The following is a 25,916-nucleotide window of genomic DNA, read 5'->3' as shown; positions in this document are numbered from 1 at the left end:
GATCGCACACAGCGCCCCGGCCGCGCGCGCGCTACTCTCCCCGCGGAGCCTCGCGCCGGCCCCCGCCCGCGGCCCGGCCCGGCCCGGCCCGGGCACATGCGGCGCGTCCCGCCGCCCCGCCGGGGAGCCAGCAGGGAAGGAGCCGCGGGAGCGCAACCGAGCGGGCGAGGCGCGGGGCTCCCCGGCAGCGGCGGGGGAGAGCGGCTCGGGGCCGCGCGGGCGGGCCATGGAAAGTTTATCGGCTCGGGGGACCCCGGCCGGCTCCTCGCCCCTGTAAGGTGGTAGCGTCCCCGCCCCGCTCCAGCATGTGCCGCCGCAGGCCAGGTAAGGAGCCGAGCCCCCCACCCCTCCGCCGCCGCCGCCCTGTCTCCTCACCTGCTCCCCGCCCCTGGCCCCGCGCCCGGCTCCGGGGGCCACGCGCAGGGACAGGAGCAACAGCGGCGCGCGGCGCAGCAGCCCCGGTCCCCGCGCGGGGCAGGGGAGGACAGGCGGGCGGGCAGCTGCTGCCGCCTCGCGGGCTGGGGGAGGGGGTCAAGAGGCCTGCGGGGGGCGGGCTTGGGTCCGGCTGGGAAGGCGTGTTTGTGCCGTGAAGGGGACACCTGCTCCTCTCTTGTCTCCGCGGCTGCCCCTGTGACAGGTCTTGCTTCCGCTTCTGCTGCCCCTTCTTCCCCTGTCTCTCGTGCTGCCAATTCCCTGCAGCCCCAGGCTCCCTGTCCCTTCTGATGCTGCCGCGGCCTCCTTCCCCTGCTGCTCTTCTTGCCCCGGCCCTTGGCTCCTTCGCCCGTCTTGACCCTGCCCCTACTCTGCTGTCCCATCTGCTTCTGCTCCTGCCCCCTCTCCTCCCAGCTCCCTCTCCTGCCGCTGCTCCTCCCTCGGCTGCTGCTGTTGCTCCTGTGTGAGGGAGGAAAGCTGCACAATTGTGTGCCCTGTTGCTACTGGCAACTACATGTACCGAATTGCTACGCATCCATAAGCAGCTTAATTCTGATTGATGGCCCAGAAATATGATATTTTAAAGATGACCAGTGAGAGTGAGAAACCAAAGCTTTCTATGCACCCTGTATATGTGTGTATACATAGATATGTGTGTGCGTGTGTATTTTAGAATGATTAGAATTTTTAATCTTTAAAATTAATCCTGGTGCCTTCCCTCTTGTGATCTGGCTGGTTTATCTAGGCTTTCTGTGTGACTGCTGCAGAGCTTTCATTTCTACCCTTCATTATGTATGCTTCTGTTGATTCAGATAAACGAAGCTTTTCATGTAATTTTACTTCAGTGCCTGATCATTGAAACAGACCTGTCCTACTGACCCAGAATGATTCTTGAAAGCTCTCCGGAAACAATTTGTTAAAGAAATCAATTCGTTGCAGAGAATAGAAATATCTATTTTCCCTTCTTCCATTCCCCCTCCCCCCCTCTTCTATAAAAGCTGGTCACTCTCTTACATCTTCCTAAGCAGAGGAGTACAGTACAGGTAACAAACGACAAGGGAAGAATGCTCTGTATTTTCTGTGTGTGGCTGTGCGCTTAATATGAACAAAAACTGTTTTACCTAATGATCCAAAAATTGTCTGGTTGGCTGAGATTGGAATCACTTCCAATGCTCTGGGTGAGAAACCTGGACTAATCAAATATTTAGTTTAATGTTTATGCTAATTTGTGCTGAGCAGTTCTTTCCTTCCTTGTAAAGTGTTTACAAATACTTTACATAAAGTCTATAAACATTATGTTTCCTTAGGAAAAAATCCTCTGAATCTTGAGTATATGAATTATAAGAGGCTGTGCATTTTTGAGGGATGGGGGTGGGAAGTCTAATGAACGTAATATGCTTAGCATTTTGTCTTGAGCAGCAATATGATAAACAATATGATGTTTGCTTTTTATGCTGTATGCTTTTAATGTTTAATGCTTCATTAGAGTAAACATTTCAACCCTGTTGCTTCAGAGGAGCCAGGTTTTCTCTCTTTTTATATTTTGATTCATTAAGAAGCACCCTAAGTGTTTGTTCATGTTGAAGTGAAGAGGTTTAAAAAACAAGCAGACACAAAACTTGGCATAAGTAATCACATCATATATTGATGGAGAGAAACTAATTCAGAAGGAAATGAACTAGAGCTACACTTAGTTCATATTCAAATACACAAGGACAGGAGAATGTAAAATAAACTGAAAAATAAAGTGTGAAATCATGAATTGCTGTTCATCGTATTCCAAAAAACCTTTCAGTTGTATTAGACCTATCATCCAATATGTGAGTTGCTCCTGAAGTGAAAGTTTTCCTGAAAGCTTAAAGTACATAAAGTAAGAAATTGACCTTGCAGCTTGCTTTAAGAATCATCCACTTGAATCAAACATAGTTTATAACAACTTTCTGAGGGAGGCCTCACAGTTGACACATTGTTGCTAACTTCATATTCTACTTTCAGCATGTATTTTAGGTAATCCTTTTGTTCTCATAACTGTATGTAATACTTATGGGCTAATTGTTGAAAGGGTTTAAAGCCTAGACATTGTAGACGTGTGCTTTAAAAAAAATGATATTCAAGATAAAACCATTGTTTATCATTGTAAAATTTGCTAAGTTTTTAACAAGCGAGGTAACATTTCATAGGCAAGTGATTTACATCTGAGGGATTGACTGTATATGTTTCTGGATTGCAGATAAGCTATGTAAGTAAACAAAAATGCAGTGATCTGTTATTCTGCATGACTGTGGAGATATCACGGGACCTTTTCACAAGTTAATATAACAAGGCATCGTGGGAACTGTTTGATCTGCAGGACTTTTGCTTGGCAGTAGTTTACTTAAGGTTATTACACTTTGTTTGGAGACTTGTATTTGCTAGCCATTATTGCATTTTTAGTTCCAGGCTTCCCAGAGTTACAGGTTAGTAGGTCAATAAAATTTACTTTGAGATGTCAGAGCTGACAAGTTCTGTTTTTAAATGTAGTTGGGAATATACCATCTAATATTCAAAACTTGTAGGATTATTTTAGTAGAAATTTTAATGCAGGTGATAATGATGTAACAATGAAATCAAAACATTTCTTCTGACCTGAGTATCTAGACTGCTGTCCTTATTTTCCTTGGTTAATTGAGAAAACAAATTACAGAAATTAAATAAATTTCCTACTATTAGCTTTTGGATCAAGTGCACAGAACTTCTAATCTAGTCATTGAGCAAGAATCTGATCTCAGTTCTATCAGTGTAAATCTGGAGTAACTCTACTGGAGTTTTACTTCCTTTGCCTCCATTGAGGTTTCTCTGGATTGTCTGTGATGGAACTGAGGTCATCATCTGCCCCAGAGATAGACTTTTCTTTTAAAAGGTAACTATTTTGCATGCACTACAGATTGTAAGTGCATGAAAAGCATCGTCCAGCATACCCAGCACTTTATGAAATGTCCCATGAACTTGGAAGACTCAAGATTTTAAAGTAGTTCTAGAATTTGTTTGTTGCCTGTTGGATTTTCAGAGGTGCCTTCGTAAAGTGGTGCACTTCGCTTGCTGTGGGATTGGCTCTGCAGCCCCTACTGAAATACAGTATTATAGTACTCATTCACTTGACTAGACTCATGAGTTCAAAGATCCTGATTTAGCAAAGCACTTCCAGGACTTGTTTATGCCCTTTTTTGCTTCTTTATGATGTACAAACTCCTCTTCTTCCTCTCTGTTCTAGGTCACCTTTTAAATCTGTGCACTCCCTGACTATTCCAACCAAATTAAATGCCTGCCAATTGTTTTCCTTACTTGTCTTTGTTCAGTCTTATAATAATTTTTCTTATATTGTTTATAATATCCCTTTTGATGGACTCTCAGATCCTGCTGGCCTTTCTTGTTCTAATTGGACAATACCTACATTTCTTCAATATGCAAACTTGAATCCCTAAAACCCTTTCAATGGCAGTGCATTCCAGGATTTTATTAAGTAATGTATATTGTTCTGGGCTATTGAAACACACATGATAAACAAATAAATAAATAAATAAAATCACTATACATTTGCTAAGGTGAAACCCTACCAGCCATTATATATGCTGCTTCTGTAGTGTACTTTTTTTTTTTTTTTTTTGAAGATGAGCTATGTCACTTAAGGCTTGAATAACAATTCTAGCTTTGCTGTCATCAGCAAATATAGTAAATGTAGGCACAGCTTTGCTCCAGGTCATAATAATCAAACCAATTGAAAAGCAGCATCCACTGATCTTTCTCACTATTTGCGTCTCTGTATTTTCAGCTGCTGCCATATACAATGACCTTTTGCTTATGTCCAGTTGAAATGCCTATGTACGTTAGCCAGCGTCGGAATTAAAAGCCAAATTGTGCTTTGTTAAACAAGTGTGGGCCACACTGACTTCAATAGGGTTCCATGCATGTATGTTTTCTTTTCCGCTTGGTACATCTTGCTTCACTGAAGGCATCCTGGAATGTGACATTGCAAATACCAGAAGTCTCATTACAATTCAGGGTGTTTTTGTCATGTAGAGCTCTATGAATTTTTTTGAAGTAATACATTTGTTCACAGAAAAATGCAGTTTTTGCCAACCCAAAGTATTCGCGAATTTGACACCAATTCACTGAATAGTTCCCCCCCCCCGCCCAAGATTTAGGCACCACTCACAAATCAGTGATGGTGACAGGGACCTTTAAACTCTTTGCCCGGTGGTTAGGGTAATCACCCATGATGGGGGACTTGGGTTCAGTTCCCCCCTCTGCTAGATGTGAAAACGAAATTTGAACTTGAGTCTCCCACATTGTAACAGAGATCCCTAGACATGGGGCAGTGGCATATTCTGGTGTGATTGTAGGAGTGGTGTGTCTCAAACTCTCCTGTTGAAGATGTTCTAGTTTATATTAATAGTCATTGGAGCAGGGATTTGCACGTGGGTCTCCCATGGCTCAGGTGAGTGCCCTAACTATCACGCTGTCTGGAGTGGCTCATGAGTGCCAAGCTGAGGGCAGTCTGTCAGGAATGTACACCATCATAGGGCCTAATCACATCAGCCGTACTATCAGAGGCTCGTTCACCTGCACATCTGCCAATGTGATATATACCATCATGTGCCAGCAATGCCCCTCTGCCATGTACATTGGCCAAACTGGACAGTCTCTACGTAAAAGAATAAATGGACGCAAATCAGACGTCAGGAATTATAACATTCATAAACCAGTCGGAGAACACTTCAATCTCTCTGGTCACTCGATTACAGACCTAAAAGTTGCAACATTACAACAAAAAGACTTCAAAAACAGACTCCAAGGAGAAAAGGAGTACTTGTGGCACCTTAGAGACTAACCAGTTTATTTGAGCATGAGCTTTCGTGAGCTACAGCCCACTTCATCGGATGCATAGCATATCGTGGAAACTGCAGAAGACATTATATACACACAGAGACCATGAAACAAAACTTCCTCCCACCCCACTCTCCTGCTGGTAACAGCTTATCTAAAGTGATCATCAAGTAGGGCCATTTCCAGCACAAATCCAGGTTTTCTCACCCTTCCCCCCCCCACCCCCATACAAACTCACTCTCCTGCTGGTAATAGTCTTCTGCAGTTTCCACGATATGCTATGCATCTGATGAAGTGGGCTGTAGCTCACGAAAGCTCATGCTCAAATAAACTGGTTAGTCTCTAAGGTGCCACAAGTACTCCTTTTCTTTTTACGAATACAGACTAACACGGCTGTTACTCTGACTCCAAGGAGAGACTGCTGAATTGGAATTAATTTACAAACTGGATGCAATTAACTTAGGCTTGAGTAAAGACTGGGAGTGGATGGGTCAATTACACAAAGTAAAACTAGTTCCCCATGTTTATTCCCCCCCCCCACACACTGTTCCTAAGACTTTCTTGTCAACTGCTGGAAATGGCCCACCTTGATTATCACTACAAAAGGTTTTCTTCCCCCTCCCCCGCCTCCTGCTGGTATTAGCTCATCTTAAGTGATCACTCTCCTTACAGTGTGTATGATAACACCCACTGTTTCATGTTCTCTGTGTATATAAATCTCCCCACTGTTTTTTTCACTGAATGCATCCGATAAAGTGAGCTGTAGCTCACGAAAGCTTATGCTCAAATAAATTTGTTAGTCTCTAAGGTGCCACAAGTCCTCCTTTTTTTTTTTTTTTTTTGTCAGGAAGTAGTGACCCCAAACAGGTGGTATGTTCTAAAATTAGATTTCACCAACCCAGTAACAAGTGTGTACTCCTAAACTACCACAGCAGCCTTACCAGAGAGTCACAGACAGTGCCCGTGAGCATTCCAGTTTATCTTGCCACTCAGGGAAACTGGACTTGGTGATAGATGGTTTCTGTACACCAAAGATCATAATATATTCAGATTGTTCCCAGTCCCAAAGGAACAGCCACTTACCCAGGTTAATTTGTATCTTAGATCTCTCTCCAAAGACAACTCTTGTAGTCAGTCCTATGCTAAACTATCTATCTAAGGGCTAGTCTACACTGGCAATGCTAACGCGCTGCCATGGCAGCGCTTCAACGTGGCTTGTGTGGTCGCGGCAGAGAGCTCTCCCAGCGCTTTAAAAACACCACCTCCCTGAGGGGTGTCGCTCCCAGCGCTGGTGCACTGTCTACACTAGCACTTTAAAGCGCTGAAACTTGCTGCGCTCAGGGGTGTGTTTTTTCACACCCGAGTGAGAAAGTTGCAGTGCTGTAAATTGCCAGTGTAGACAAGCGCTAAGGATCTATTAACTAAGAAAATAAATGAGAGAGTTATTACAAATTTAAAGCAGGCATGAATATATACACAAAGGAGAGATAGTCTATGGTTTTAAAAGGTGACAGAGTTGTAGTAATCTGTCACCTCTGAATGTCTTTTAGGGATAACCCAGGTTGACCGTGGGGATCTCTGCTTCTGTTTCGTAGTTCTGGCCCTGTGAGAGTCCACAGAGCAAAAGAGATTAAAAGTTTTCTTTCAGAATCTTCCCGTATTCAAGTTGATGGAAGGAGCCCTTTTGCTGGGTGTGTAGGAGCAATTAACAAAGTCTTTGTGATGTCCCACAATGACCCATTTAATTTTGATAGGCCTTCCTGATGGACAGGGGATGGATCTTGGGTTCACAGTTTGAGAGCAAACATTTTTTTTGCAGGTAAAAAGCAAAAAATTAAATATTACCTTATAGCAGGTGATAAAGATATTATAAGTGAGATTAATGCATGGAGCAATTTACAAGCATTTTATAAAGCCTAAACTCACAGTTATAGGTCCAATACCCATCTTAACTATACTAACACACAGGTAAAACTGGCTGGTTTCCAGTAATTAATTTGTCACTAATGAATTTGTCAGTGCTCGGCTGAGGCCTAAAGCCTCGGCATGAGCTGGCACCTGCTCTGCCATTGTCACACTAACCACCAGGCCATAGTGTCATTTCTCTTTGTACTTTCTCTCTCTGACTATTAAAGTATTGTATAGAATGTAGGGTTGCCAATTTTGATTGGGACATATTCCTGGAGGTTTCATCACGTGACATAATCTATAATTAAAGATTAATATTCTGGAGACTTCAGGACAATCGTGGAGGGTTGGCAACTCTGAGGGTAGGTCTACGCTACAGTGGGCATCAACGCTCTGAGATTGATCCACCGGCTGTTGATTTAGCGGGTCCAGTAAAGACCTGCCAAATCGACAACAGATTGCTCTCCAGTTAACCCCGGGACTCCACCACTGATGAGAAGAGTAAGGTAAGTTCACGGGAGGTTTTCTCCTGTCGAAACCCTGTGGTGTAGACCCCGTGGTAACTTGACCTAAGGTATGTTGACTCCAGCTACGTTATTCATGTAGCTGGAGTTGCATAGCGTAGGTCGACTTACTGTGGTGGTGTAGACATAGCCTAAGAGAAAGTGGAACAGCTTCAACAGGAGAGACTGAGAAAGCCCAACCTCAGTCTACCTTCTAGCCTGGTGGCAAGGGTGCTGTCCTGCACTCTGGGAGATCCAAGGACGACTCCTGAGGGCATACTACACCAAAAAATTAAAAATTCTGTACACAATATTTTAAAATTCTGCAAATTTTATTTGTCAAATAAATGTGGAGGCTCAGGCATGGTAGTGGGGAGCACAGGCCACTGGCTTAACAGAGGTGGGAGATCACTGTGCAGCTCCCCCACAGGACATGGACTCAGTGGTGAGGCTGCACCCAACCCTGATACAGCGCAAGGAAAAGACCTGCCCCAGAAACACCCCAGGGCCCTACCTCTCCATGCCAGGTGCACCAGGTGTGGGCAGACTGGCTCAGCAAGGCAGGATCCAAGTGTGTGCATGGAATTTGTGGGGAAGGGGGTGGGAAATCCAGGTTGGGTTGAGAGAGTTCTGTGCGGGGCAGTATAGATGCGGGCAGCTCAGTGGGGGATCTGGATGCAGGGGGCTTGTTGAGGGGGTTCTGGGTGCAATGGTAATGGAATTCTGCATGGGGGTTCAGGTGAAGGTGGTTGGGGCTCAGCGGTGGGGTGTGGGGGATAGAGCTCGGCAGAGAGGTCTGGGGGAGTGGGGCTCAGTGGGGTGGGGATCCAAGTGTGCATGGCTAGTTGGGGTAGTCCAGGTGCAGGGGGAATAGGGATCATTGTGTGGGGGTTCTGAGTGTGTGTGTGTGGGGGGGTGAGGCTCAGCAGGAGGGTCTGGGTATGAGGGGGTCTGGATGCATGGGAGTTGGACAGATGGGGGAGCAGGTCCCTCTACAGGGATCCCTCCCCCTGTAGCTGAGGAGCAATGGGTGCAGGAAGCAGGTGGTGGGCAAGAGAGTTTTCAGGTATTCCTACAGTTGGGAGAGAAATCTGAGGGGATGGGCCTGGCATGGTCCCAGATGCCATGCAGGGAAAGGGGAATTCCCATCCTCCCCAGCCCAGCTGGGACTAGCAGCTGAGCCCGGTACAGGGTAGAAGCCACTAGCTGGGTCTTCCTCAGTCCCACCCTCTGCCCCACAGTGATTTACCTCTCTGCCAGCTGCCCTGGGCACCTGAAACATACTGCTGGGGCGGGTCGCATGACCGCTCTTGTGGCTTCTCCTTGCTTCCCCATCAGAAATTTATTTTTCTGCGGGGAAGCAAAGAAATCTGTGGGGGAAATAAATTCTGCACATGTGCAGTGGCACAGAATTCTCCTAGATGTAAAGTACAAATCCCTTCTCCATATCAAGCAGAGGAGAGAATTAAAGTGGCTGGGTGCCCTAACCACTAAGCTAAAAGCTTACAAAATGGGCATCATGACCTACTCCTCCTCCTCCTCTCTCTCTCCCTATTTTGTGAATCTAGCCCTTCATTTCCTTTGCTTTTATGTTTAAGAAGTGCCTGGAAACAAATTGAAATGAAACAGTTCATTCAACCATTCAAAGAACTTTTTGTTAACTTTTTCAATTTACTGAAATTTTTCTGAATTTTCAGATTCAGATTGAACCAATCCCGCCCTCCCCCCCTCCCCGAACTGCCAACAAACTGAAGGAAAAAAAAGTTATTAGCCCAGTTCTAGTGTCATGTGTAGGTATATAACAATACATACAACTTCCTACATGTAGGGCTGACCCAAAGCCCTGAGGAGTAAGTGACTCTTTCCCGTTGACATTTTATCAAAGCCACACCTATCAACTGAGCCATAGTTAAAACACACTGTGCCTGGCTTTTATGTCACACCAGTAGAACTCCACTGTAGCAATTCCTGATTTCTACTGAATGTGAGATCAGAATCATGCCCATTGATGATAATGGGATTTTGCAGGCCAGCATACACACAGATGAATGTGTATAAAAAGATTGTACACTTAAAAAATATAAATAGCATGTGTACATGGGAATGTTAGGATTGCCTCTGATCTTGGCTGCTCAAATGCAGCATATGTAGCTTATGAAGCAGAGCTCTTAGTTTCATTTCATAGTGTACGCTTGACTAGCCAGTTCTCTTTCATGTGATATTGGCTTTGCTTGTGTTGCCGTGGATAGCCTTTTGTAGATGGTTACAGAGTGAGATGTAACAATTTAATACTCAGTGGTTATTGATGAGTAAAGTAGTAGCTGCCAAAAGAAAACTGAATTTTTATCATGCTCACATACCACACACTACTGTATTTATGTCAAGCTTTACACTTGTCAAAACAAACAAATTCTCACTGTTATTGGTATTTTCCTGCAAAACTTCTGAAATTACTATATATTATGTACTTCCTAATATTTAATAAGGAAAAACGAGCTCTTCTTGACTTGCATTGTATTCTTGACACATATTGCATACAATGGGTGGCCAGAACATTTTTTCCAAGGATTATTTATGTGAGTGAAGTCATATATGTTAAACAAATCGTCAAACTCTTCATCATTTTCGTGTTCAGAATTTTTTAAATTTACTATCTATCGTACTGCAATCCATCACTTTATTTGCAGAGAGCTCATATACTACAATCTATATAGCAAGAGTGAGATCCCATGTGGACTTCATGGAGTATTGTGCTCTTCTCCCTTTGTGGGGTAAAAAATCTGCGTGGGGTAGTTTTCGGTGTGTTTTCTCTTTTTGGTTGATGACTTGTTAGACGTCTTTATTTTTATTTTTTGGGGGTGGGAATGTTATTTGGGTAGATGGATGTCATTGTTGTGATTGTTGTTATTACTATGGTGGAAAGACTTTTTCTAAGAGAGCGGCTTCACAATGTTACCTAAAGGTGCTCAGACATTGGGTTTGCTTGATCTCTTCTGGAAGGTCATTCCATTACCACATCCCCTTGACGAAGAACGCTTTGACCCCAGCTCTCATGCCCTGCATTTGGGCTTTGTGATCTGCATTGTCCCAGAAGCAATGTGGATGTTGCCTCCCAATTCAATGGATGCACTATACCAGGGATCAGCAACTTCTGGCAGGTGGCCCGCCAGCGAAATCTGCTGGTGGGCCGGGACTGTTTGTTTACCTGCAGCGTCCGCAAGTTTGGCCAATCGCAGCTCCCACTGGCCGCGGTTCGCCGTGACAGGCCAATGGGGGCTATAGGAAGTAGCGGCCAGCACATCCCTCAGCCTGCACCGCTGGTGTCAAGGGGGCACCTGTACTGCATCCCTAATCCTGGCCTGGTGAGGAGTGGGTGGCCACTGCCGCATTCCCAGAATACTGGACATTCTGGTACTTTCGGGAATGGCATGAGCCTGCCTCTGCCAGCATGACCTCATGTGCACCATGTGTGCGAGGTCATGCCGCATGGAGGATATCTTTTTGAAAAGTGTGCTGCACCGCCCCCAATAGCATGACTTGCATGACAGTGGATGCCATTTTGAAGAACGTCCCACTCCCACTGATGTGACTTTCTAATTATACTGTGAAATATATTAACTGGGAAGAGATATGAGCTTTTGATATATAACCTATATAATGAAACTGATATGCCTGTTTTAATGTCTTTAAAAGACTTGCCACATCCACAGTTATTTCAGGATAGATATAAATGTACATCACCCTGGAGTCAGGTCCTACTATCCTGCTCATGTACATAGTAGCAGGGCTGTTCATGCAAGCCAGGTGAGCTGGATTTGGCCCACTAGTTTTGATCATTAACACGTTTTAGAAGTCAGTGTGACTCGGAAACCTGTGAAACATTTCTGATTTTAAAAAGCAAATTATTAGTTAAGATCTTAAATCATTCATCAGTTTTAATATGTACTGCAACTAAGTACATGTTTCTGAGAAATTGCATCAAATATTTTGATAGAGAAAGTTACTTGACTCAACGTGCTAATTTATAAATAAATAAGGAAATTTATTCAGTATTAGAACCGTTAGTAAATTTAGCTCGAAGCTCTTCCTTTTTATTGAGAAGGAGGTTTCACAGGGACGTTTTAGTTGGGGGAAATGATGTATTATGAGAAGTCCACCTGGAAGTTCATTGAAGGTCACGGATAAGAGTGTGAAAAGGCAGGCTGGTGTGGCTGGACACTTGTTGTAGTAGCCCGGCAAAGTACTAACAAACTTCAACAGGACTTTATTTTTTAAAGTGGAAACCTCTTTTTCCAAGCTGCTGCTGCATGCTCAGTAGCTTTCCCTCGGCCTCTTCAACTCCTCCTCCCTCCTTCCTGTTTCCTGTCCTTTCAGACTCCCAACAGCCAGTGCTTCCAATTCTAATAGTTACAAGCAACATCTAAACACCACACACTGCTACAGGACTTTTATCATGGTTTCAATAGCTGCTATGTGACAGCGACTGGGAATCAATACAGAGGCACTCCAATCAACAAGTTTCCTAGCAGCTGTCCTTATTCACAGGAAGGGGATGGGTTTAACTTCCAGACCTGGAATATACAAAAGTAGTAATTTGCTCATTTGCTTCTGAGGCAAAAGAAAACATGTGGCAGGCTAAGGGCCTGATCCGACACCCATTTAAGTTAATGGCAAAATTCCTATAGACTTAATGGAATAAAAATGACACACTGTTTAAACTGTTTAAAATGAGTCCAGATTCTCAAGTGTGTGCAAATCAGCATAACTGCATTGATCAAAATGGAGCTGCACCAATTTTTATGACAGCTGAGAAACTAGCCCATATGCTTTTACTACACCTTATCTTGAAGTAACAGAAGGATATGATGTGCAGTTTTCTATGAAACGAGCATGTTAGAGTTAAGGACATATGCTGTGATCCCAGTCCTTAGAGTCAGCTTTAGCGGTCCATACACACCAAATGTAAGTGTAGGGTTGCCAGCTTTGGTTGGACGTATTCCTGGAGATGTAATCACATGATATGATCTTTAAATCCTGGAGACTCCAGGCCAATCCTGGAGGGTTGGTAACCATGTGTAAGTGTTATGTTTTGAGCACACAACTTACTTGTCAGTTTTGGTCTGCCAAATAGACAAATGTTTTTTGGACATAAATCCTCAACTGTGCTTGGGTACATAAATCCTCAACTGTGCTTGGGTACCTTAACAGAAATATAATTAATAAGTTATTTACAGTTATTGACATGCAGCCTCATTGGCACACAGAATTAACGTACCTATAAATCTTTATCAACTCTCAGCCTTCATGCTGTGTTTTTAGTGACCTTAAAAAGTGCTACTGATTGAGGGTCCAATCCTGTAAAGTGCTGAATGCCACTGAGCTCGGGTTGATTGCACACAACACCTAGCATAGGTCATTTAGCAGCTGGTAGGACTGGGACCTTAATTTATGTAGACTTGATCATGCAAGTCTGTCTTAGATGAGTAGTCCAAGTGAAGCCACTTAGGATGGCTTAGGCCTTGCAATGGTCAGTATCACAGTGCATAGAAAGTCACAGGAATAGGTCTGCAATCAAAGCTGAGTTAGGAGCCTCGGCTCCCTATACGATGAAAGCGGGGAGAGAGAGGTGCCTAAGAACGCGATCTATAAAAGCCAGGATGTTTGGCAGGGAGCCACGTAAACTAGCCAATGGAAGACTCTAAGGAGAAGGATATGTGTTAAGCCACGCCTCTCCCAGAGATAGGTGCCTAAGTCTGGGGGAATTAGTTATAAGGTTAGAGCACTCACCTGGGATGTGAGAGACCCAGGTACAATTCCCGCATCTCTGCCGGAGGTGGGGAGAGGATTTGAACTGGTGTCTCCCTCCTTTAATCACTAAGCTATGGAATATTCTGATATGGGGTTCCCTCAGTCTCTCCTTTTGAAGCTGCTCCTCTTGAGATAAGTGGCTTATTATAATAAATTATAATTATAATAAATCCAAAGAGGATGGAGCTAGGCTGTTCTCAGTGGTGGCAGATGACAGAACAAGAAGCAATGGTCTCAAGTTGCAGTGGGGGAGGTTTAGGTTGGATATTGGGAAACACTATTACAGTAGGAGGGTGGTGAAGCACTGGAATGCGTTACCTAAGGTGGTGGTGGAATCTCCATCCTGAGAGGTTTTTAAGGCCCTGCTTGACAAAGCTCTGGCTGGGATGATTTATTTGGGGTTGGTCCTGCTTTGAGCAGGGGATTGGATTAGATGACCTCCTGAGGTCCCTTCCAACCCTGATATTCTATGATTCTATGGCTGAATGCCTGTCTTTGTCTAGTTTGTGATTTGTTTTGGGACTTAAGCAGGATATAGGTATTGGGACACCTAGAGGGAGGTAGCATAACATGTGCTTAGGCAGAAACTTAGGCACCTATAGAATTTTGTGGGTGTTTTGTGGATTGCAGTGGAGGCAAAGCAAGGTTTGCAGGATTGGGCCAAAACATTAAAAATACAAAAAACAAAAAACATGTAGCAAGTGTTGCACAGAGTGTCTGAGATGGAAAATAGTATTTGAATACCACAATGTCGGAAGACAGTACAGTTTAGTGAAATACAAAGGAGAAAACGTATGTATACTTGAAGCATTCCACTCCTGCCTACTTCCAGGTTGCTAGCCTTCTTAATGAATGAAATCTTTCACGACTTTCAAAATACCATTCTACAAGGAAAACATCTTTCTTCAAAAGTTTAAGTGGATCATTAATCGTTTACAATTACTGTCCTACAATAACTGTTTTGTGTGGCAGATTGGGGTTTACAGATACATTTGCCTCAATAGATCTCTGGTACAGATTATCTGTGTCTTATTTTATATCTAATTTTCCAGAGGTAGGCCATCACCATTTGGAAAAGCTATGGTTCTGTCAGACTAGTAACTGATATTACAGCATTTGTGCAGCAAGTTGGGTTCTGATGGGATTATAGCAGAAAAACTGTTCTTAGAGGATCAGTGGAAGTATATTCATTTATAAAACAAATGTGACAAGTAGAGAATTAAGTGAGATTGGATTTTTCGTTTTCATTGGTTGAAAGTATCAGCACTCAGGATAAGATGAAAACATTTAGATTATTTAGTGATTAGTAAAATACATTTTCAGTTAAGAATCTATATACTGATTATTTTTTAGATTGTATCTGATGGTTTTACAATCTCTTATGTACTCCCTGATATCAGGTCATTGTAATAAACAGAAACATGAAAGTATCTTCATGTATGTTTTATGTTGTTTAAATATGTAAGATATCTACTATGGCAGATTATAATTCTAATTAAACCTTTGACGATTTAGTTTCAACTAATGTTTAGCAAGGTTGGAATGGTTGAAAATTAAGGCTGCTGCCACTGACTGAGTGTAAGTAGCATTTTTATTTTATATGTTGTGCTGGGATGAAGGCCAGTTGGCCTCTAAAGATAGTTTCCATAGCTACTGTCCTGCTCAGACAGAAAATGCTGCCACAGCATTTTTCCTTTGTACCTTTACAATTTTTATGCTAGCTGTCAAGACAATTAATTTTCATCAGATTTATTAGTTACTAGGTTGTTGAAAGCAGGCAGCATGGGTGGGCACAAAACTGTGAGAAATGCTTTAAACTGATTTTTTTTAATTAAATGTAAAATAGAAAATTTCTCTTTCCTCAAAACACATCAATGTATTTCAAATTTATTAATCTTTTCCCTGCAGCCATCTGTACTGAACCAGACTACAATCTGTGCTAAAAAGATAAGTTTCTAAAATTTGAGGTTTCCTCTAACTTTTTCCCAAAGAATAAGCAAATCTGACAATGGATTTCAGTGTTGGTACATGTTGAATACTATAGCTTAGGTTTTAAGGTTTTTTTTTTTTTTTTTTAAACTTGCTTTCACTAGTTCAAAACTTTCCAAAAACTTCTTTTCGTGCTTCTCAAAGCATGGGACTTGAAACTTGTATCTAGGAGTAAATAAATAAATGACAATACTGCAGTATATTGTTCACTTAAAAAAGTTTTCAGTACAGCATGCAGTATGCAACTCTTCATTCTGGGGAAATGAACAGGTGTTGCATAAACTTCTGAGGCAGCAGTAATGTGGAGGTCTTCACACTATTCTGAATTTACCCTTGAATACTGTACATTTAACCTTGAATACTGTACATAGAGATGCAGTTTGTCCCATAACTGTGACAGAGTTTCCTTTCCTTTCCTTTCCTTTCCTTTCCTTTCCTTCACCTTCTAGTGAAAATTCTAGTTGCAAACGTTCAGCCGGTTGCAGCTGGCTATCTAGGTTTAGGGGCAAGCAAAGGGTTTATGATGTTACTATTGCTAATGGTGAAATGGACAGAGGCCATTAGCAACCAACAGATACTAGTAGTAATCAAGATTCAGCTGGAGGAATCTAATAGCTCGAGAGCATGTGCTCAGATTGCCCTACTCACCCACTCTGCAGTACTGGGCCCAAAATCTTAGGCCAAATGTTGGTGATTGATAATGGTAAGTAATTTCTGAAGTCATTGATCTCCAATGATGTAATTAATTTTGTGAAACTTTCCCTTTTAAGATTTTGGGCTAGATCTTTGGATGGTGTAAATCGATTGATTAAATTGATTTCAATGGAGCTATGTTGACTTATACCAGCTGAAGATCTGGCCTTCTATTTAAAATGCTAGATGTCTTTGACACTGTTTTCGAGCATTTATTTTTTCCCATCTTACTGTTTGTTCTTCCTGCATGACGTGCCCTGGGTCCCTTGCATAAAATTGCAGTTCTTAGAGATGTATAAAGTAGAAATCGCTGCTTATAAACAACTATGGGAGGAGAGGAAGGTGATCAGGAACAGTCAAGATGGATTCACCAAGGGCAAGTCATGCCTGACCAACCTGATTGCCTTCTGTGATGAGATAACTGGCTCTGTGGATGTGGGGAAAGTGGTGGGCGTGATATATCTTGACTTTAGCAAAGCTTTTGATATGGTCTCGCACAGTATTCTTGCCAGCAAGTTAAAGAAGTATGAATTGGATGAATGGACTATAAAGTGGATAGAAAGCTGGCTAGATCGTCCAGCTCAGTGGTTAGTGATCAGCGGCTCAATGTCTAGTTGGCAGCCGGTATCAAGCGGAGTGCCCCAGGGGTTGGTCCTGGGGCCAGTTTTGTTCAACATCTTCATTAATGATCTGGATGATGGGATGGATTGCACCCTCAGCAAGTTTGTGGATGACACTAAGCTGTGGGGAGACGCAGATATGCTGGAGGGTAGGGATAGGGTCCAAAGAAATCTGATGAGGCTCAACAAGGGCAAGTGCAGAGTCCTGCACTTAGGACGGAAGAATCCCGTGCACTGCTACAGATTGGGGACCGACTGGCTAAGTGGCAGTTCTGCAGAAAAGGACCTGGGGATTACATTGGACGAGAAGCTGGATCTGAGTCAACAGTTTGCCCTTGTTACCAAGAAGGCTAACGGCATATTGGGCTGCATTAGTTGGAGCATTGCCAAGGTAAGCGATTATTCCTCTCTATTCAGCACTGGTGAGGCCATATCTGGAGTATTGTGTCCAGTTTTGGGCACCCTTCTACAGAAAGGAAGTGGGCAAATTGGAGAGAGTCCAGCGGAGGGCAACGAAAATGATTAGGGGACTGGGGAACATGACTTATGGGGAGAGGCTGAGGGAACTGGGCTTATTTAGTCTGCAGAAGAGAAGAGTGAGAGGCGATTTGATAACAGTCTTCAGTTACCCGAAGGGGGGTTCCAAAGAGGATGGAGCTAGGCTGTTTTCAGTGGTAGCTGATGACAGAACAAGGAGTAATGGTCTCAAGTTGCAGTGGGGGAGGTCTAGGTTGGATATTAGGAAACACTGTTTCAGTAGGAGGGTAGTGAAGCACTGGAATGGGTTACCTCGGGAAGTGGAGGAATCTCCATCCTTAGAGGTTTTTAAGGCCCAGCTTGACAGCCGGCCGTGGCTGGGATGATTTAGATGGTGTTGGTCCTGCTTTGCAGGAGTTTGGACTACATGATCTCCTGAGGTCTCTTCCAACCCTAATTTTCTATGATTCTATGATAAAGGATGAAAAATGCTATATTTCCAGGGTGATATTTTGGGAGAAGGGAAAAGAGCAAAACAGTCTGAAAATGTTCAAAATGGAACTGTAATTTCAAGAACATAATGGAAGCTTTATGTTCTGTGAGTTTACTTTTTAATGGTCTTACATCCAAAAATGAATTAGAACACAAAATATATTAACTAGAAATACAGCTAAAAGTTGTTGAAATGAAATAATTATAAAAGTTAATGTATAGTCCACAGTAAAGAGAACTAGTTTATAAAGCCCTAAGTTAACAATATGCTTGTTAGCCAATAGTGCAGAAAAAGAATTTTTGCATTCTGGTCATGCATTCATCTACCATATTCATGAAGGGCATATTTTATACTTCTGAGTGGATAAAAACATCTCATTTCCACATGAAATTAGATAATAATAGCTTTCATTCTGAACTGTGAAAACTTGTTTTATAGTATTTGCTGTAATGAAAGGGGCAATATGCAATCTGAAAGCATTTTTTTTATTTTACAATCAAATTTTAGTCTTTAATAGAAGTCTTTTAGGTTTGTTGGTTATTGCAAGGTGATTTGTCTTACTTTGTTGGCAAAGGGGATTTAGAAAAATGTGTCAACATTCATATATTTCAGTGTATCAAAATATAGATTGTTTTTGCAACATAATTAAAGCTATTGTGTGCAGATCAACACCCCCTTCCTCCCCTCTTCCATGGGGGGGAAAAAAGAAAGAAAGAAAAAGAAATCTGCCATCAGGCTTTTCAAAAGGGAAACCAGATGTGAACATCCCTTAGGTATTTTTCTTTCTCAGTTTGGAAAAGTTCCAAGATACTATATAATGACTTCATGACATTTAAAGCCAGAATTAATACATGTTACTAAATTAATACCAAAGTACTGAATAGTTTCTTTTGCATTCCTTTAAAACAGTATGTAACCTACTGATGCAGCTTTTGTTGGTAATGGACTATGGATATACAGTAAATTACACTTATGTCCAGTTTCCTTTTAGGAAATTGTTATTTATTGGTGGTGTTTGGCTTAAAGATAGCTTGGTTGGTAATTTATTTAAGTTGGTGATTATTAAAGGCCTTATTGAGATCCTTTGAGTCTAGGCAGTGGTTCTCAAACTGTTGGGTTGGGACCCCAAAGTGGGTCATGACCCCATTTTAATTGGGTCACCAGGGTTGGTGTTAGGCTTGCTGGGTCCTGGGGCCAAAGCCAAAGCCTTCAGCCCTGGGTAGCTGGGCTCAGGTTACAGGCCCTGCCACTTGGGACTGAAGCCCTTGGGCTTCAGGTTTGGCCCCCCAGCCTGGGGCAGTGGGGCTTGAGCTTTTGCCCCCCAACCCAGGACAGTAGGGGTCAGGTGAGCTCAGGTTTTGTTCTCCCCTCCTCGGGTCATGTAGTAATTTTTGTTGTCAGAAGGGCGTCGCGGAGCAATGAAGTTTGAGAACCCGTGCAAGAGTAAACATGAGTATTTTGGATTAAGCAGCAAATCTGGTAAATGGCTTGAAGTGTGTATTTTCTGGCTGCAGTTTTGACCTCAGTGAATTTAAAGGCATGGCTGTGTAACAGTTCTGGTTCAGTGCCCCCTGCTCGAAGCTTAGCAGATTGCTGTGAGGGGACCCAGCTGCTGGATCGTGTTTTAAGTCTCCATATCCTGAACAGAGTCAGTCTCAGCCTGAACAGAGCCCAGACATTGTCCCTGTCTTGAAGTCCGTAGGCATACTGGGTTACAGATCTTCTAGAACCTTGTCCGGAGAGCTTAGACCATGTGGTCTGTCAGCTTATCCTCTGGAAGCCCGCTCTGGACATATGTCCATTTAAAAGCAATCCTTTCCCTCTCCTCTGTCTTAGGTCTGTAGAGATATAGTGGGCTTGAGCTTGATGGTTCTAGTAATCATCTAATTTCTCAAAACATATAATCAGCCATGGGCCACTGGCTTTGACTTCAGCTGGTCTGTCTTTTTAGCTAGAGTGATGGGAGAAACAATTATGTCATTAAAATGTAATTGATTTTAATGCTTTAAGGCTGTATGAATATGAATTTGCCAGTTAGGTGACAGAGGGACACTTCAGAGTGAGCCTCAGCAGTCCGTATTTCAGTTTTTTCCCCCCAAATCCCTTATGTAGTTTAGAAAAAGATATTTTGTTTGAGGCATCAGTTAGCATGGTCTCAAGCCCACGGAAGAAAATTCTAACTGCTGATGAATTTTCCTAAAGCTCAGTTAAAATGTCTCCTTTCAGAACTCTGACCTGTGTTCACTGCCTTTTAAACTTGGCTTCTTATATGATACAATATGTAGCTATTTACAGTGATTTATAGAAAGTATAGAATTAGCCTCTTTCAGTTACTCCCATTGAAGTAATTAATGCAGGATCAGACCCTTTTTGTTTAATAATAAATACTGTAGGCATACAGGGCTTGATCATGCTCCCATTCATGTCATTGAAAAAACTCCTATTGTGAATGGTGCAGAATTGAGCCCATAGAAAATGACTTTTATTTTGTGATTTAGGGGTTACACAGCTCTCCTTCTTGAAAACTGCGGTCTCTAGGAGTTCCTCTCTTTTAAGCAAGTTTTTCTTTCTGTGAGCACCACCCTGCAACTGAGCCCTGTTGTCATTTAATCAGGCCTAGGTGCTCATTATTCAATTAAGTGCCTAGATGTACTTAAATTAGCTTGTCACTGGTAGCCTGGGCCCAAACACTCCTTAATGTGGCCAACTATCTCATGATAGCAGTGTTCTGTCTTTCCCATTGATTATTTCTTCAATATGTATTTGGAAGAGAGTTCTATTTGTCTTAACCTGTTACGCATCCATCTACTTAGTTCTAAATCCTGTTCTCTCACTTGTGCGTGCGCTCTCTCAGCACTCAGAATTTCCATTGTATCATCTTAATACCACATAATTAAGCCTTGATATATGTAGGTAAACCCCACTGAAGTCAATGGAGTTACGCTATTACTATTTTACAGTGCTCAAAAGTGTGCTCAGTACAGATAGATTACACCTGGTCTCTGCCACAGGTTATTTTTTAATTTCACACATGACACAACAAAGGGGCAAAAAAAGAAAAGCCTCAGCTGAACAAGTTTAGGATAAAAAAAAAGGGGGTCATGGCAATAAGATAGGGTTGCCAGGCATCCGGTTTTCGACTGGAATGCCCGGTTTTAAAGGGACCCCAGCAGCTCTGGTCAGCACTGCTGACCAAGCAGTTAAAAGTCTGCCTTGCTCCTGGGAAGTGGCCGGTATGCCCCTCTGGCTCCTAGGCATAGGGGTGGCTGGGGTTTCTGCATGCTGCCCCCGCCCGCAGGCATTGCCCCAAGCATCGGCTCTGTAGCTCCCATTGGCTGGGAACTGTGGCCAATAGGAGCTGCATGGCGGCGCCTGTGGATGAGGGCAGCACGCGGAGCTCCCGGGCCACCCCTCCACCTCGGAGCTGGAGGGTCAGCTTGCTGCTTCCCAGGAGCCACCTGGGTCAGCGCCACCCAGAGCCCACACCCTGAACCCCTCTCCGCACCCCAGTCCCAGCTCAGAACCCCCTCCCACACTCAGATTCCTTCCCGGAGTCTGCACACCCTCCTGCACCCCAATCCCCTGTCCTAACTTTGAGCCCACTCCTGCACTCACAACCCTTCATTTCTGGTCCCACCCCCAGCCCAGAGCCCGAACCCCCTGCCACACCCCAAGCCCCTGCCCCAGCCTGGAGCCCCCTCCCACAGTCCAAATCCCTCTTCCTCAAGCCAGAACCCCCTCCTGCACTCCAAACCCCTCATCCCTGGCCCCACCTCAGAGCCCGAACCCCCATCTGGAGCTCACTCTCTCCTGCACCCCAACTCTCTGCCCCAGCCCAGTGAAAATGAGGGAGTGATTTAGGGTGGGGGACAGTGAGCGATGGAGTGAGTGGGGGATGGGGCCTCAGATACGGGGTGGGGCAGGGCCTCGGGAAGGGGTGGAAAGAGGGCGGGGCAAGGGTGTTCGGTTTTCTGCAATTAGAAAGTTGGCAACCCTACAATGAAAATAACACTCTTAAGGCCTAGTCCAAATCCAATTGGAAAGACTCCCATTGACTTCAATGGGCTTTAAGATCGGGCCCGTGCTCAGGAATGGAATGCACACAGCATGGTTGAATGTTATTTTCATTTTATAAATTTCATTAAAAGTACATCTAAAATAAATATATTTCTGAAATAAAAATGATTTGGATGGCTCATTTCTAGTGGGAGTCCCAGTCGAAGTCACAGGCGCTGACCTTCATTGTTCTTGGTGTTCTTGTTCTCCACTCCCTCTGCACCCTGAGGCTGCGCCCCCACTCCGCCCCTTCTGCCAAGGCCCCATCCTTGCTCTGCCTGCTCCCTCTATCCAGCACCTTCTGCCACCACCAAACTGCTGATTGGTGGGTGGCTGGTAGGTGCTGAGCACCCACTATTTTTTTTTTCCCATGGTGTTCCAGCCGCGGAGCACCCACAGCCTATGGTAGAAGTAGTTTGTTCAGCAATGGCTAGGTTTGGTCCTTGGGTCTTCTTTCCACCCGATATTTGTGAGTTTGCACCTTTTCTTTCTTGTGATTGAACAACTTTTCAACTTCTAGCAACACCAGCCTTTAATATTAGTGTGTGCGTGTGTGTTGCTAGATGTCACTCAGCTATAAGCAGCTAAATATCTCTGAACGCTTTTCATTTCTCTTCTATATTCTTTCCCTTCACTGATTGAAGAGAGAGTGCAAATTGCTACAAATTGCTAGCATAGTGTATAAGGCATGAACACTTTGTACAAGAAAAAATAGTTCGGAAAGTGGACGCAGATGTCAAGAGAGTGAACAAAGAGTGAAACCATCTATTCACTCTGTCCCCTGTCCACCTTTACAAAGAAAAAAAATGAAATTTTTTTTGAAGGCATTGTAGTGTTCAATTAAAACAAGACTTGAATGAGAGCCAGAAGGCATCAAAGCACACAATATCTGAAACTTCAGAAGGAAAAAGGCATGATGTTTGGCAGGCAAGACTCGATAAGAAAGACAAAGGTCTTGATGCTGGAGAGTTTATAGGTGGATGAAAACACATTTCATTGTGTGAGAAGCTGAAAATAAAGATTGCAAAGAGTATCAAAAACATGTTGTAATGATCCAGGATATTCTCAAGGAAAATAGGAGTTTAAGGAAATGAAAAGTTCAATTCGTAATGAAATTAGCAGCTATTTTCTTTGGACACTAACATCACAGCAGATACAGTATATAGAGTTAGCAGAAATCTGCAGTAGTATGTTTAAACAGTCCTGAAAACACTAGTTGGTTCCAGGGGTATTAGAAACAGAAAACAAATAGGGAGATCAATATACCTTTTGTAAACTCAAAATAGAAGTAAAATAAGATGCAAAGATGCAAAGAGCCCTTGGTCCATGAAGGCTGGATATAACAATTTGGCTGAGATTGGGCTTTCTCTCCAAAGCACCTAATTTATTCTGCTTTTTAAACCCTACTTTCCTTTCTTCCCCTACCCTCCTAGAAATTTGCAATTATGTTTGGGGTCTTCTTTCCAAAGAGGCCTACAAATTTTGCCACTCCATTCCCTTAGAAATATGGGAGTTGATTTAGGGCCTGGTGTTTCCAAAAAGACCTCCAAATTTTGCTACGTCATGACCGCCCACTTTGCCCTCCCCCATATACCCTGGAAATACATGAATGGGTTTAGCGACCAACATTTTTGGTAGCTTCAGATGATCTTTAATCTCGGTGACTCTCTGCAAATATTATGAGGAGGACAAAAGTTTCAAAACTTGATGACATATTGGAAACATATGGAATTACACACTGATCAGCATCAAACCTAAATTTTAATTGAGGAGCTAAAGAGCTGACTGATCTAAAAATGGATTATAACTAAGCAAAAGATCAGATATCGATCAGAGGTTACCATAAGAGAGAATGAATGCTACAGGCAGCCTGTCATTGCCTTTCACCAGTAGCTTATATCTGACTGATTTCAACTGTGGCAAAGTCATAGTTCACAGATCTCTGAAATTAGTGGTCTGATTCTATTTTGTAGTGGTCAATATTATAAATTTTAATTAGCACCTGTGCAGGCAGCCTCTGTAGAGAGTACGACGTTGGCCGAGTCTGTATTGTCTTTTGAGCTTGGATTGAAACACACTACTTGGGAAAGTTACACTGTTGCTAACCAGGCTGCACGTTATATTAATAGAGGACTGGAGATTCCAGTGCTGTCAATCTTGAATCTTTCAGGAGCACTAAATTCTCATTAATAATCCTTTAGGGAAATGCAAAAGAGTTTTTCAAAAGATTTTCCACTAAACATCTTGTCCATATGACAAATCTCCAGAGAAAATACATATAAACTATCGTTAGTCGAGGGATTTATTAACTGAACTTTCAACTTCAGCTGTTTTTTTAAAAGAGAAATTCTCAACATTTCTTCACAGCTTGTCTCAAAATTGTCTTCTAGTGACTAGACTGTGAAGAAAAAGAATTCACTGCTAATGGCTGAACTATCCCAGATTGACAGCTTGTACTATCTTGATCAGAATCTTCAAAAGTCCTCAAGTGTTTTCTATGATCTTTTGGCTTTCAAACTTTTCTTGTGTTTAAATCTAAGGGAAGAAATAGGAATCAGTAGGAAAAAAAAAGTTACGATAAACCTATACACAACACAGTTGTGATACTCTAAAGCTTCACAAAAGAAACAGATAATCAGAGATAGGCACATCATTAAAGAAGTTGAATCCATTTTGTATGGAGAACTGCTCAGTCAAGCTTAGAAATAAACACCAGATAAAAGAGGTCAGAAGCTGAATTACATTCGTTAGATGAAAGAAACTGTTAAGAGCAATCTCTACTAAACCAAGGAGAAACATCTACAATTACCAATGTAATGATAGTAATACTCAGTCTGCAAATATGGCCTCTTGCGCTAAGTATAGAGTAAAGTAGAATTGCTGGATGTGACAACATGCTGAAATAACACCATATGAAAAATATAAACACTTCCACTGCAAATTACATAGCAAACAGTAACTAGAAGGAAAATTCCTAAGGACTGAGCATAAAAAATTAATCAGAAAAGATTTTGATTTCTTACGCTGATTATCAATCCAGAGTAGCTCTATTCACTTGACTTGAGTTACTTTTGGATTTAGACAGGAGTAGGTGAGATCAGAACCTTACTCTGTGTGTCCTAAAACTGACATGAGGGCTTTAGCAATGTCACAGTCATGTATCAACTCCCTCTGGTGCATAGGCGGGACCTCATAAGTATCCCCATTGCACTCTGTGAGCGAGAGTGGGAAAATGGTTGAGGAGTGGTCCCCATAAGCATTCTGTGCTGATATGTGGCAATGAGATGCTATTTCATATGGTGGGAAATGAGGGTTGGAGATAAAAAGTGACGACTTAAAATGTCCCCTCCCTGTAAGGGCCACATTGCCGCTTTAGCAGCTGTTTGTGGCCCTTTCCTCCACTTTTAACCTGCTTTCTGTGCAAAAGCTAAACAGAGACTTTAACAGCCCAAATGATATTTCATAAAGGAGATCAAGTTGTTGGACCGTGAACTACTACTGAAAGAGCAGATGGGTTTCTGGGGACTGGAAGAGAAAGGTAATGGTCTGGAAAGCAAATTTTATTTTGGCACTCAATGGTGAAGGTGCAGAACACAGGAAGGTCATGAGATTGATACAGGGGCTCTGGGCCTTTTGTTGGTCAAAAAGTTTAGAGAACCTAGGATTTGTTTTGTTTTTTAAATTAAGGGGCCTATACTGCAAGGTGCTGTGAACTTTCAACTCCTATTGACTTCAATGGATCTTAACGGTGCTCAGCTCCTTGCAGCATTGTTGGAGATGGTCCCAGTCTTCCAAAGGTTTATGAATCTGATTAATTTTACAGTACAGTGAGTAATTTCACTGAGGGGTGTGTGTGTGTGTTTGCAGGTTTGGATCTTATGGGCTAGATCCTGCAAATAGATCTGCCCCAAAACATCCCTGTGCCTATTCAGAGACCATTGAAGTCAGTGAGGCCTCTCACAGGTGCAGGGGTGTGGTCAGGTGGATCCATTCATAGGATCTGGCCCTCATTGGGGACCTTCATGTAGAATAAGAAACTCAAAGTCCTAATTAAGTGAGATGTTGACGAACATT

General features: G+C 42.9%; 1 protein-coding gene and 1 long non-coding RNA gene across 7 annotated transcripts in view; one reads left to right on the top strand and one right to left on the bottom strand.

Moving 5' to 3' along the window:
* NCKAP5 (NCK associated protein 5) overlaps positions 1 to 25,916 on the top strand; it is a 588,725-nt gene that overhangs the window by 237,463 nt on the left and 325,346 nt on the right. Inside the window, exon 1 of one of the 6 annotated variants that reach the window (XM_037912613.2) lies at positions 97 to 324. The exons of the other annotated variants lie outside the window; for them this stretch is intronic. The gene's annotated coding sequence lies outside the window, so the exon portion shown is untranslated. Of the gene's footprint in view, positions 1 to 96; positions 325 to 25,916 lie in introns of those variants that run through there. 6 annotated transcript variants of the gene reach the window in all.
* LOC122462374 overlaps positions 1 to 25,916 on the bottom strand; it is a 355,548-nt gene that overhangs the window by 113,112 nt on the left and 216,520 nt on the right. The gene's annotated exons all lie outside the window — the stretch shown is intronic.

This window comes from Chelonia mydas, chromosome 11, assembly GCF_015237465.2.
Source record: "Chelonia mydas isolate rCheMyd1 chromosome 11, rCheMyd1.pri.v2, whole genome shotgun sequence".
Classification (NCBI taxonomy): Eukaryota; Metazoa; Chordata; order Testudines; family Cheloniidae; genus Chelonia; species Chelonia mydas.
This window is presented reverse-complemented; position numbering and strand designations above follow the sequence as displayed.